Genomic DNA, 14,025 nt, shown 5'->3' on the forward strand with positions numbered 1-14,025 from the left:
AATAAATACAATTTAACGAATTAGAGATCAAAGATATTTTAAATTGGAGAGTACAAAGGGGATATTTGTGCATTTTTGTAGGTTTTATTCCTCTGACCTGATTCTTCCCCTGATTACATCTCCTCCATTAGATCTGCGTATAACAAGACTCCCTCAGCTAGCAACATCACCACTTACATTAGACTATCCGTCTAGGTAGACATTCCTATTGTTTTTTACCAACCCTCTCTTCTTCACAATTTAAAATATAAAAGTTAACATTTCTACCTTCTAGTCCTAATGAAAGGTTAATGCTATTTTTCTTAATCCACAGTTATTGTCTGATTTGCAGAATATTTTTCTCGTTCTCTGTTTTTATTTGGAATTAACACTAGGTAGAATGTTATCTTTTTGGGAATACTTCAGAAGTTTCAGATTTCAACTTATGTCCCTTCATATTCAACAGTGAAATAATGAGCCCATATTTGATACGCCATCAAAAAACTCCTTTGTACCCAGGAACTCTAAATTCAGCATCTCTCCTAATATTCCTTATCCTCACTATTGTTACATGCACACAGACTCAACAACATTTGCTGATATGCTGAAAACCATCATCCTGCACCTGACCCACATGAATATGACGTTTTGTTTAAGAAAGAACTGCAGATGCTGGTAAAATGCCACGCTTTTCAGACTCCTATACCTTCTTCCCAATGGCAGGAGTGAAATAAGAGGTGGTGAGGCTCCTTGATGATGCTGGCTGTCTTTTTGAGGCAGCACCTCCTATAGGTCCCTTTGATGCTGGGCGGGCAATATTCAGATGAAATGTTGTGGAAAATCTGTGCTATTTCTTTAAAGATAGTCACAAAAAGTTGGAGTAACTCAGCGGGACAGGCAGCATTTCTAGAGAGAAGGAATGGGTGATGTTTCGGGTCGAGACCCTTCTTCAGACTGATATATATTTCTTAGTTTCAGCATCTTATAACAAAAATGTTAATTAAAATTAAAATGTACTTTATAGTTTTATTACCCACTTGAGTTGCAATTCTATCCTGTGGTGAAAGAGGTTCTTTTGTGATTCTTTCAGTAAAAGAATAATTCTGGGTTGTAACATAAAGATAGTGTCATTCATTTGATCATGTGATTGACAGGAAAACACATAAAAACATAAAGTTGCTGATCATTTAGTAGGGGACTGTATAATGCTTAGGGAAGCCATTTCAGATTTGAAGGAGCTTCATTTGATCATGTTACCATTTGCCTGTAGCTCTTATACCTTCTGTTCAAAACAATTTTACCTGTTCAATTAAAATCTTTGTGTTGACTAATTCTACCTCCCATTCCCTAGGTCTGGAAAGATGCTGCAATACAGATTTTCTTCTCCTCGTCAGTAGGTTCTGGCACTCTAATAACCCTGTCATCCTACAACAAATTCCACAACAACTGTTACATCGACACCATCATTGTCTGTGTGGTGAACTGTGCCACGAGTGTGTTGGCTGGATTTGTCACCTTCTCAATCCTTGGACACATGGCTCATGTACAAGACAAGCCCATTTCAGATGTGGTACAGTCAGGTACACAATCGTTCACACCTTCATACAGGAGAATAATGAATTAAACAATTTAACTGAGCACTAATCTGGCTCTGAAGAGGGTCCAGTGGAGGCTTACAGGAATGACCCCAGGAATGAGTGGGTTAACATATGATAAGCATTTGATGGCACTGGGCCTGCATTCGCTAGAGTTTAGGATGAGGGGAACCTCATTGAAACTTACCAAATGCTTAGGTGAGGCACAGATTCTCCTCGTGCAACTGTACGCTCCAGAATTCTGTTATCTTGCTCTTCATCTCCTTTTGGATATGATAGAAGCACGGGAGATAGCTGCTTCTATCACATCGTCTTGGTGGTGGTGTGATAGATCCTGATACTCACTACCAAGAAGTTGGTAGTGTCAGTTCCCACTCAGTACATTGGAGTAACTCAGTAACTGCGCCCAGTTGCAAAATTATTATCGTAGCCTTCTGAACACTGTCAGGTCTGTTTTCTGTTCCCTGATAGCAGCACCAATAGAGGAGTGATCTCCTGTATCTGAAAGTCAGCCTGCTACTGATTTAGTTAACAGAGCAATAAAGGATTGAGACTGGTCCTCATTCCTATTCCCTCAGCTGCAATCTTAAAACAACACTCTTGACATTCACCTCCACCATTACTTCCTCCTACCATTCGCCCAAAGCTAGGAGGGCAGGTGCTCTCAGATACGGTATCTACTTTCTATATCTTGCGACAATTTTTTAGATTTTAGTCTCTTCTCAAATTATCATGGTCTGGAAGGCCTTTTCAAAAACCAATCAACATTTGTTTTCTTTCCCATCTTCGAGGTGCAAGTTCCTTGAAAAGCACTAATCAATCACGAGTCTGGACTTGTGCTGATGTATACAGCTAATGAATGGCATGGAAAGATTTAGCATCATAGAGGAAAGCCATGAAAATTCACAGCATTCATTTAATATATTGCCAATGAAAAGATGCAAATTAATCATGTACCTTTGACTTTTCTCTGAAAGACCTCTAGGTGCCTCGTGGGTCACTGGAAAATATATTATAGAATCATGGAGTCGAACAGCATAGAAATTGGCCCTTGTGCCCATCGCACCTTTGCCAAATATCACACCTATCTATACTAATGTCATTTGTATGCATTGCCTTGCTCATTCAAGTGCCTAACCAGATACCTCTTATACATTGTTACTATTCCTGTCTCCAGCACCTCTCCTGGCAGCTTAATCTAGATATCATCTACTCTGTGAAAAAAATACCTCTTCAATCCCCTTTAAACCATCTCTCCTAAACCTATGCACTTTAGATTTAGACACCTGCTATGGGAAATAGACACTGGATATCTACTCTAATTATGCCTGAGAAAATGTTACATACCTCTATCATGTCACCTCTCAACCTTCTTCACTCCAGGATTTGAGGGTTTGAACCTTCAAACCCTCCAATCCAGGCAACATCCTTATAAATCTTTTCTGCACCCTCTCTAGCTTGATTAAATTCTTCCTTTGGTGTGGTATTAAATACACCCTTGTGTAGTATGTCATCATCTGCAATTGAGGTTGAGGAACAATATTAGGGTGGTACAATGGGATCTTTGTTCAACGCCATTAATTGCATTCCGTTAATTGTATCCACTGTTCAGGTTTCGGTTTGGCTTTCATCGCCTACCCGGAGGCTCTTGCACAGCTGCCTTGGGCTCCTCTATGGTCCATTTTGTTTTTCTTCATGCTGCTTACTCTTGGACTTGACTCTCTGTTTGCAGCTGTAGGTAAGAATGATGTTGTTTGATTTAGCTTATTCGTTCCAAGGCTTAAAATATAGTCGTATAAAGTTTAGATAAAGTTTGGTAGTTTGATAAGATAAGAAATTACATTTGGTGATATACGTTGATGAATGCTCCATATATTTCTGTATCAATCCCTTGTTTGCGGTTGGTGAAACCTGAATCTTTCTTCTTCTAAAGGGTTAAGCATCTGCATGTGATGGATGATGCACCATCAAACTCGAACTTCATATACACTCCTATCTGATTTGTTGATCCCCTACTCTGCGTTTTGTTTGTCCTGTGTGCACAATATTATGATCCATACTGCTAGTTAAAATGTGGGCACCAAAAGATTTATTAAACATAATTTCTGTTCAATAAGTACACATTGATTCTACCCATCCCTACCAAACACTCTACCCATCCCTACCCATCCCTATCTCGGCTGCAATCTTAAAACAACACTCATGACATATAACTCCACCATTACTTCCTCCTACCATCTCCAAAAGCTAGGAGGGCATGTGCTCTCAGATATGGAATCTCCTTTCTATATCTTGCACCAAATTTCAAGTTTTTAGCATCTTCTCAAATTATCATGGTCTGGACATGGCATTTAAGACTTACATAATAGCATAATGCTGCATTCTCCCTACTGACAAACCTACTAATTTCAATGTAACATATCCAGGTTTGCGGATGACACAAAGCTGGATGGCAGTGTGACTTGCGAGGAGGATGCTATGAGGCTGCAGGGTGACTTGAATAGGTTGGGTGAGTGGGCATGTGCATGGCAGATGCAGTATAATGTGGATTAATGTGAGGTTATCCACTTTGGTGGCAAGAACAAGAAGGCAGATTATTATCTGAACGGTGTCAGATTAGGAAAAGAGGAGGTGCAACGAGACCTGGGTGTACTTCAGTTACTGAAGGTAAGGATGCAGGTACAGTAGGCAGTGAAGAAAGCTAATGGCATGTTTCCCTTCATCGCAAGAGGATTTGAGAATAAGAGCAAGGAGTTCCTACTGCAGTTGGACAGGGCCCTGGTGAGAGCACACCTGGAGTATTGAGTGAAGTTTTGGTCTCCTAATTTGAGAAAGGACATTCTTGTTATTGAGGGAGTGTTGCGTAGGTTAGCCAGGTTAATTCCCGGGATGGCGGGATTGACATATCTTGTAAGAATGGATTGACGGCTTATATTCTCTGGAATTTAGAAGGATGAGAGGTGATCTTAAAGAACCATATATAATTATTAAGGGATTGGACAGGCTAGATGCAGGAAAGTTGGAGTACAGAACCAGGGGTCACAGTTTGACAATAAGTGGTAGGCGATTTAGGATTGAGATGAGGAAAAACTTTTTCACCCAGAGAGTTGTGACTCCATGGAATTCTTAGCCACAGAAGGGAGTAGAGGCCAATTCACTGGATGTTTTCAAGAGAACGCTAGATATAGCTCTTAGGGCTAACTGAATCAAGGGATATCATAGCAAAAGGATTTGAGTACAGGAGCAGGGAGGTTCTACTGCAGTTGTACAGGGTCTTGGTGAGACCACACCTGGAGTATTGCGTACAGTTTTGGTCTCCTAATCTGAGGAAAGACATTCTTGCCATAGAGGGAGTACAGAGAAGGTGCACCAGACTGATTCCTGGGATGCCAGGACTTTCATATGAAGATATAAAGATATCCACTGCCTACTGGATAGACTCGGCTTGTACTTGCTAGAATTTAGAAGATTGAGGGGGGGATCTGATAGAAACTTACAAAATTCTTAAGGGGTTGGACAGGCTAGATGCAGGAAGATTGTTCCCGATGTTGGGGGAGTCCAGAACAAGGGGTCACAGTTTAAGGATAAGGGGGAAATCTTTTACGACCGAGATGAGGAAAACATTTTTCACACAGAGAGTGGTGAATCTCTGGAATTCTCTGCCACAGAGGTAGTTGAGGCCAGTTCATTGGCTATATTTAAGAGGGAGTTAGATGTGGCCCTTGTGGCTAAAGGGATCAGGGGGTATGGAGAGAAGGCAGGTACAGGATACTGAGTTAGATGATCAGCCATGATCATATTGAATGGCGGTGCAGGCTCGAAGGGCCGAATGGCCTACTCCTGCACCTATTTGCTATGTTTCTATGTCTATGTTTCTATGATATGGGGGAAAAAGCAGGAATGGTGTACTGATTTTGGATGATCAGCCATGATCATATTGAATGGCTCGAAGGGCCGAATGGCATGCTCCTTTTTTTTGTGTTTCTATGATGGAGACACAAAGAAATGCAAATGCTAGAATCTTGAGTAACTACTGCTGATGTCTGGCTAACTGGTGCCTGGTACTTGTTTTCTCTTTGCTTTACCATGTGTCAGTTATAGAGCAATATCCACAGATCATGGATCTATAATTAAATTATGTTTTACATCATAACTACTTTGGGGACTACATGACATTCTGCACATGACTATCTTTATCCTGAAGAAGGGTTTCGACCCGAAACGTTGCCCAATTCCACCGCTCCATAGATGCTGCCTCACCCGCTGAATTTCTCCAGCATTTTTGTCTACCTTCGATTTTCCAGCATATGCAGTTCCTTCTTAACCATCTTTATCCTGTTGTTTTAAGTTCATCAAGTGATTGAGTTAAGGATGCATGAAGAAAGTCATGAAGAAAGTGTCATTATTTTTAAATGTTTTAATTCTGCTTATGTTTTAATTGAAAAAGGTCTGAATATGGACATTTAGGCTAAGGCAGCTATCGTTATATATGTGAAGACTTCAAACTTTTATGGGAATCCACAGCACAGGGATCTAGAGAAGGAAACTTCAGCTCCTTCAACAGTATTTTTCAGCTTTTCTCTACCAGATCCGTTGGTTCTTCACAGCATGCTGAGATTATGTTTTAATTAGATAATTAAATTATGCTATAATTAGCCATTTGTTATTTTAATGACTTTAAAACTGCTTTTACTTTATAGGTGACTGAGTCCTTAACATAGGTTCAGTTAGCTTTGGTTTTGCTACACATTTAGCCACATGTCTATGGAGGTCTTCAGTAGCCATCAGTGAAGTCTGGTCTGTTGTCTCATTACAACTTTTTTACATCAATTACATTGTTTACTTTGCAACCTAAATTAATTTTTGTATGTGGCATAATATTGTTTAATTTAAATTACTTACTGATGTAGTAAAAAGCTAAGGCTTCAGCATAGATCCCTAAAGGAAGTAACTAGTCATATCTGCAAATAGAGTATTTAACAATTGGTCCGTAGTCTCTATCTCTTACCTTTATTTCAACAAGTTGCCCTTGATATATATATACAGTGCATTCCATAATAGCCAATAGGTGCAGGAGTAGGCCATTCGGCCCTTCGAGCCAGCACCGCCATTCAATGTGATCATGGCTGATCATCCCCAATCAGTACCCCGTTCCTGCCTTCTCCTCATATCCCCTTACTCCGCTATTTTTAAGAGCCCTATCTAGCTCTCTCTTGAAAGCATCCAGAGAACCTGCCTCCATCGCCCTCTGAGGCAGAGAATTTCACAGACTCGCCACTCTCTGTGAGGAAAAAGTGTTTCCTCGTCTCCGTTCTAAATGGCTTGCTCCTTAATCTTAAACTGTGGTCCCTGGCTCTGGACTCCCCCAACATCGGGAACATGTTTCCTGCCTCTAACGTGTCCAAACCCGTAACAATTTTATGTTTCAATGAGATATCCTCTCATTCTTCTAAACTCCAGAGTGTACAAGCCCTGCTGCTCCATTCTCTCAGCATATGACGGTCCCGCCATCCCGGGAATTAACCTTGAAACCTACGCTGCACTCCCTCAATAGCAAGAATGTCCTTCCTCAAATTAGGGGACCAAAACTGCACACAATACTCCAGGTGTGGTCTCACTAGGGCTTTGTACAACTGCGGAAGGACCTCTTTGCTCCTATATTCGATTCCTAATGTTATAAAGGCCAACATGCCATTCGCTTTCTTCACTGCCTGCTGTACCTGCATGCTTACTTTCATAGACTGATGAACAAGGACCCCCAGATCCCATTGTACTTCCCCCTTTCCCAACTTGACGCAATTTAGTAGTAAATGCCTACTATTTTCTGTGTGCTTAAGCAAAGCAAGAATTTCATTGTCCTATACAGGGACACATGACAATAAACTCACTTGAACTTGAACTTGAACTAGATAGTAATCTGCCTTCCTGTTTTTGCTACCAAAGTGGATAACCTCACATTTATCCGCATTGAACTTCATCTGCCATGCATCTGCCCACTACCCCAACCTGTCCAAGTCACCCTGTATTCTCATAGCATCCTCCTCACAGTTCACACTGCCACCCAGCTTTGTGTCATCTGCAAATTTGCTAATGTTACTTTGAATCCCTTCAGCCAAATCATTGGTGTATATTGTAAATAGCTACGGTCCCAGCACCAAGCCTTGCGGTACCCCACTAGTCACTGCCTGCCATTCTGAAAGGGACCCGTTAATCCCATCTCTTTGTTTCCTGTCTGCCAACCGCTTCTCTATCCACTTCTCTGTCAGCACTCTACCCCCAATACCATGTGCCCTAATTTTGCCCACTAATGTCCTATGCTTCAATAATGTTTGGGACGAAGACCCATCATTTATTTATTTGCCTCTGTACTCCACAATTTGAGATTTGTAATAGAAAAATTCACATGTGGGTAAAGTGCACATTGTCAAGTTTATTGAGGGCGTATTTTTATACATTTTGGTTTCACCATGTAGAAATTACAGCTGCTTTTATACATAGCCCCCCCCCCCCCCATTTCAGGGCATCATAATGTTTGGGACACATGGCTTCACAGGTGTTTGTAATTGCTCAGGTATGTTTAATTGCCTCCTTAATGCAGGTATAAGAAAGCTCTCAGTACCTAGTCTTTCCTCCAGTCTTCCCATCACATTTGGAAACTTTTATTGCTGTTTATCAACATGAGGACCAAAGTTGTGCCAATGAAAGTCAAAGAAGCCATAATGAGACAGAGAAACAAGAATAAAATTGTTAGAGACATCAGCCAAACCTTAGGCTTACCAAAATCAACTGTTTGGAACATCATTAAGAAGAAAGAGAGCACTGGCGAGCTTACTGATCGCAAAGGGACTCGCAGGCCAAGGAAGACCTCCACAGCTGATGACAGAAGAATTCTCTCTATAATAAAGAAAAATCCCCAAACATCTTTCCGACAGATCAGAAACACACTTCAGGAGTCAGGTGTGGATTTGTCAATGACCACTGTCCGCAGAAGACTTCATGAACAGAAATACAGAGGCTACACTGCAAGATGCAAACCACTGGTTAGTCGCAAAAATAAGATGGCCTGGTTACAGTTTACCAAGAAGTACTTAAAAGAGCAACCACAGTTCTGGAAAAATGTCTTGTGGACATTTCTGTTCTGACTTTACTCAGAACTGCTGTAGATTTGGGAGCAACAGCAGCAGGAGATAAGCAAGAGATACGACTGATTGGCTCTAGCCCGAGTGGGAGGAGAGAAGTGAGTCAGAGGGGTGAAAACAGTTGAAAAGTAGAAGCCAAGCACAGGCAGACTTTACATAGAACTGCTGTAGATTTGGGAGCAACAGCAGCAGGAGATAAGCAAGAGATACGACTGATTGGCTCTAGCCCGAGTGGGAGGAGAGATGTGAGTCAGAGGGGTGAAAACAGTTGAAAAGTAGAAGCCAAGCACAGGCAGACTTTACTCAGAACTGCTGTAGATTTTGGGAGCAACAGCAGCAGGAGTTAGCAAGAGATACGACTGATTGGCTCTAGCCCGAGTGGGAGGAGAGAAGTGAGTCAGTGCCGGGAAACCAGAGTTGAAAACTGAGGAATTTGTAAACTGAGGTTTGTAAATTGGTAAATCAGGCAATTTATCAGTCAATTTAAGCAAGACGGCTCTTAACGAGCGGCAGTGAGTGAGTGGCCCTGGGAGAAAAGTGTGAGTCTTTGGCTCGAGAGTCTTCGGCTGAGGAGAGGATACCACGCAATAAGCTTGAGAGGTAGAGACGAAAGAAGGAGATGTCAGGCAAGCTGATTCAGTGTGATGCTTGCAGTATGTGGGAGGTCAAGGACACCGCTGGTGCCTCTGGCTGCTACAAATGCGAGAAGTGCATCCAGGTAGAGCTCCTGAAGGGCCGTGTTGGGGAACTGAAGAAGCAAGTGGATGACCTCCGGTTCGTCCGAGAAATGGAGTCGTTCCTTGACAAGTCCTACAGTACGATTGTTACACCTAAGGTACTGGAAGAGAGAAGGTGGGAGACAGTGAGAAAGGGAGGGAAGCATGGAATGCCAACGTCCCTGGGTGTTGTACCTCTTGTGAACAGGTTCACCCACTTAGAAGCTGTCGGGACAGAAGACGTGTTTACACTGAGCGGCGGACTGGTTTGCGATGCGAATAGGGCTGTTGAGCCAGAACGAAAAAGGCCTAAGGCAGGCAACGCCATTGTAGTGGGAGACTCCATTGTGAGAGGTACGGACAGGGGTTTCTGCAGCAACAGACGGGATGCGAGGATGGTGTGCTGCCTTCCTGGTGCCAGGATCCAGGATGTCACGGACAGAGTGCAGAAAATCCTCAAGGGCGAAGGTGACCATCCGGAAGTGGTAGTGCATGTCGGCACAAACGATGTCGGAAAGAAGGGGATGAATATTCTGCAGCGTGACTTTAGAGAGCTCGGAAAAATGCTGAAAAGCAGGACCTCCAGGGTTGTTATCTCCGGTTTGCTTCCAGTTCCTCGTGCTGGCGAGAGCAGGAACAGGGAGATACGGGACCTGAACGTGTGGCTGAGGAACTGGTGCACGGGGCAGGGATTTAGATTCTTAGATCACTGGGATCTGTTTTGGGGTAAGGGGGAACTGTACAAAAGGGACGGATTGCATCTTAACAGGTGTGGGACCAGCATTCTGGCAGGCAGGTTTGCCACTGCTACACGGGTGGTTTTAAACTGAATAAGGGGGGTGGGGTGTCGAATGGGATAGTGGAGGATGGAGTTAAAGGGAAAGGGTTTCTTAAATGTGTGAGCGTAGAGACAGAGGGGTGTAAAATGAGGGTAGAAGCAATAGGTAGCAAGGTGAAAAGTAAAAGTGGCAGGCCGGCAAATCCAGGGCAAAAATCAAAAAGGGCCACTTTTCAGCATAATAGTATAAGGGGTAAGAGTGTTGTAAAAACAAGCCTGAAGACGTTGTGTCTCAATGCAAGGAGCATTCGTAATAAGGTGGATGAGTTGAATGTGCAGATGGCTATTAATGACTATGATATAGTTAGGATCACGGAGACATGGCTCCAGGGTGACCAAGGCTGGGAGCTCAACATCCAGGGATATTCAATATTCAGGAGGGATAGACAGAAAGGGAAAGGAGGTGGGGTAGCGTTGCTGGTTAGAGAGCAGATTAACGCAATAGAAAGGAAGGACATTAGCTTTGAGGATGTGGAATCGATATGGGTAGAGCTGCGAAACACTAAGGGGCAGAAAACGATAGTGGGAGTTGTGTACAGGCCACCTAACAATAGTAGTGGAGTTGGGGATGGCATCAAACAGGAAATTAGAAATGCATGCAACAAAGGTAAAACAGTTATAATGGGTGACTTCAATCTACATATAGATTGGGTGAATCAAATTGGCAAGGGTGCTGAGGAAGAGGATTTCTTGGAATGTATGCGGGATAGTTTTCTAAACCAACATGTAGAGGAACCAACGAGAGAGCAGGCTATTCTAGACTGGGTATTGAGTAATGAGGAAGGGTTAGTTAGCAGTCTTGTTGTGCGTGGCCCCTTGGGCAAGAGTGACCATAATATGGTTGAGTTCTTCATTAGGATGGAGAGTGACATCGTTAATTCAGAAACAAGGGTCCTGAACTTAAAGAAAGGTAACTTTGAGGGTATGATACGTGAATTGGCCAAGATAGACTGGCGATTGATTCTTAATGGGTTGACGGTGGATATGCAATGGAAGGCATTTAAAGACAGCATGGATGAACTACAACAATTGTTCATCCCAGTTTGGCAAAAAAATAAATCAGGGAAGGTAGTGCATCCGTGGATAACAAGGGAAATCAGGGATAGTATCAAAACAAGAGATGAAGCGTACAAATCAGCCAGAAAAAGCAGCCTACCAGAGGACTGGGAGAAATTCGGAGACCAGCAGAGGAGGACAAATACCTTAATTTGATTTGAGTATAGGAGCAGGGAGGTTCTACTGCAGTTGTACAGGTTCTTGGTGAGACCACACCTGGAGTATTGCGTACAGTTTTGGTCTCCAAATCTGAGGAAGGACATTATTGCCATAGAGGGAGTGCAGAGAAGGTTCACCAGACTGATTCCTGGGATGTCAGGACTGTCTTATGAAGAAAGACTGGATAGACTTGGTTTATACTCTCTAGAATTTAGGAAATTGAGAGGGGATCTTATAGAAACTTACAAAATTCTTAAGGGGTTGGACTGGCTGGATGCAGGAAGATTGCTCCCGATGTTGGGGAAGTCCAGGACAAGGGGGTCACAGCTTAAGGATAAGGGGGAAATCCTTTAAAACCGAGATGAGAAGAACTTTTTTCACACGGAGAGTGGTGAATCTCTGGAACTCTCTGCCACAGAGGGTAGTCAAGGCCAGTTCATTGGCTATATTTAAGAGGGAGTTAGATGTGGCCCTTGTGGCTAAAGGGATCAGGGGTTATGGAGAGAAGTCAGGTACGGGATACTGAGTTGGATGATCAGCCATGATCATATTGAATGGCGGTGCAGGCTCGAAGGGCTGAATGGCCTACTCCTGCACCTAATTTCTATGTTTCTATGTTTCTAATTAGGAAAGGGAAAATAGATTATGAAAGAAAACTGGCAGGGAACATAAAAACTGACTGCAAAAGCTTTTATAGATATGTGAAGAGAAAAAGATTAGTTAAAACAAATGTAGGTCCCTTGCAGTCAGAAACGGGTGAATTGATCATGGGGAACAAGGACATGGCAGACCAATTGAATAACTACTTTGGTTCTGTCTTCACTAAGGAAGACATAAATAATCTGCCGGAAATAGCAGGGGACCGGGGGTCAAATGAGATGGAGGAACTGAGTGAAATCCAGGTTAGCCGGGAAGTGGTGTTAGGTAAATTGAATGGATTAAAGGTCGATAAATCCCCAGGGCCAGATAGGCTGCATCCCAGAGTACTTAAGGAAGTAGCCCCAGAAATAGTGGATACATTAGTGATAATTTTTCAAAACTCTTTAGATTCTGGAGTAGTTCCTGAGGATTGGAGGGTAGCTAATGTAACACCACTTTTTAAAAAGGGAGGGAGAGAGAAAATGGGGAATTACAGACCAGTTAGTCTAACGTCGGTAGTGGGGAAACTGCTAGAATCAGTTATTAAAGATGGGATAGCAGCACATTTGGAAAGTGGTGAAATCATTGGACAAAGTCAGCATGGATTTATGAAGGGTAAATCATGTCTGACGAATCTTATAGAATTTTTCGAGGATGTAACTAGTAGAGTGGATAAGGGAGAACCAGTGGATGTGTTATATCTGGACTTTCAGAAGGCTTTCGACAAGGTCCCACATAAGAGATTAGTATACAAACTTAAAGCACATGGTATTGGGGGTTCAGTATTGATGTGGATAGAGAACTGGCTGGCAGACAGGAAGCAAAGAGTGGGAGTAAACGGGTCCTTTTCACAATGGCAGGCAGTGACTAGTGGGTACCACAAGGCTCAGTTCTGGGACCCCAGCTATTTACGATATATATTAATGATTTGGACGAGGGAATTGAATGCAACATCTCCAAGTTTGCGGATGACACGAAGCTGGGGGGCAGTGTTAGCTGTGAGGAGGATGCTAGGAGGCTGCAAGGTGACTTGGATAGGCTGGGTGAGTGGGCAAATGCATGGCAGATGCAGTATAATGTGGATAAATGTGAGGTTATCGACTTTGGTGGCAAAAACAGGAAAGTAGATTATTATCTGAATGGTGGCCGATCAGGAGAGGGGGAGATGCAACGAGACCTGGGTGTCATGGTACACCAGTCATTAAAAGTAGGCATGCAGGTGCAGCAGGCAGTGAAGAAGGCGAATGGTATGTTAGCATTCATAGCAAAAGGATTTGAGTATAGGAGCAGGGAGGTTCTACTGCAGTTGTACAGGGTCTTGATGAGACCACACCTGGAGTATTGCGTACAGTTTTGGTCTCCTAATCTGAGGAAAGGCATTCTTGCCATAGAGGGAGTACAGAGAAGGTTCACCAGACTGATTCCTGGGATGTCAGGACTTTCATATGAAGAAAGACTGGATAGACTCGGTTTGTACTCGCTTGAATTTAGAAGATTGAGGGGGGATCTTATAGAAACGTACAAAATTCTTAAGGGGTTGGACAGGCTAGATGCAGGAAGATTGTTCCCGATGTTGGGGAAGTCCAGAACAAGGGGTCACAGTTTAAGGATAAAGGGGAAATCTTTTAGGACCGAGATGAGGAAAACTTTTTTCACACAGAGAGTGGTGAATCTGTGGAATTCTCTCCCGCAGAAGGTAGTTGAGGCCAGTTCATTGGCTATATTTAAGAGGGAGTTAGATGTGGCCCTTGTGGCTAAAGGGATCAGGGGGTATGGAGAGAAGGCAGGTACAGGATACTGAGTTGGATGATCAGCCATGATCATATTGAATGGCGGTGCAGGCTCGAAGGGCCGAATGGCCTACTCCTGCACCTATTTTCCATGTTTCTATGTTTCTATGAGAT

At 42.9% G+C, this 14,025-nt stretch overlaps 1 pseudogene; it reads left to right on the forward strand.

Moving 5' to 3' along the window:
• Positions 1 to 14,025, forward strand: part of LOC116979309 — a 97,171-nt pseudogene that overhangs the window by 17,377 nt on the left and 65,769 nt on the right.

This window comes from Amblyraja radiata, chromosome 12 (genome assembly GCF_010909765.2).
Source record: "Amblyraja radiata isolate CabotCenter1 chromosome 12, sAmbRad1.1.pri, whole genome shotgun sequence".
NCBI lineage: Eukaryota > Metazoa > Chordata > Chondrichthyes > Rajiformes > Rajidae > Amblyraja > Amblyraja radiata.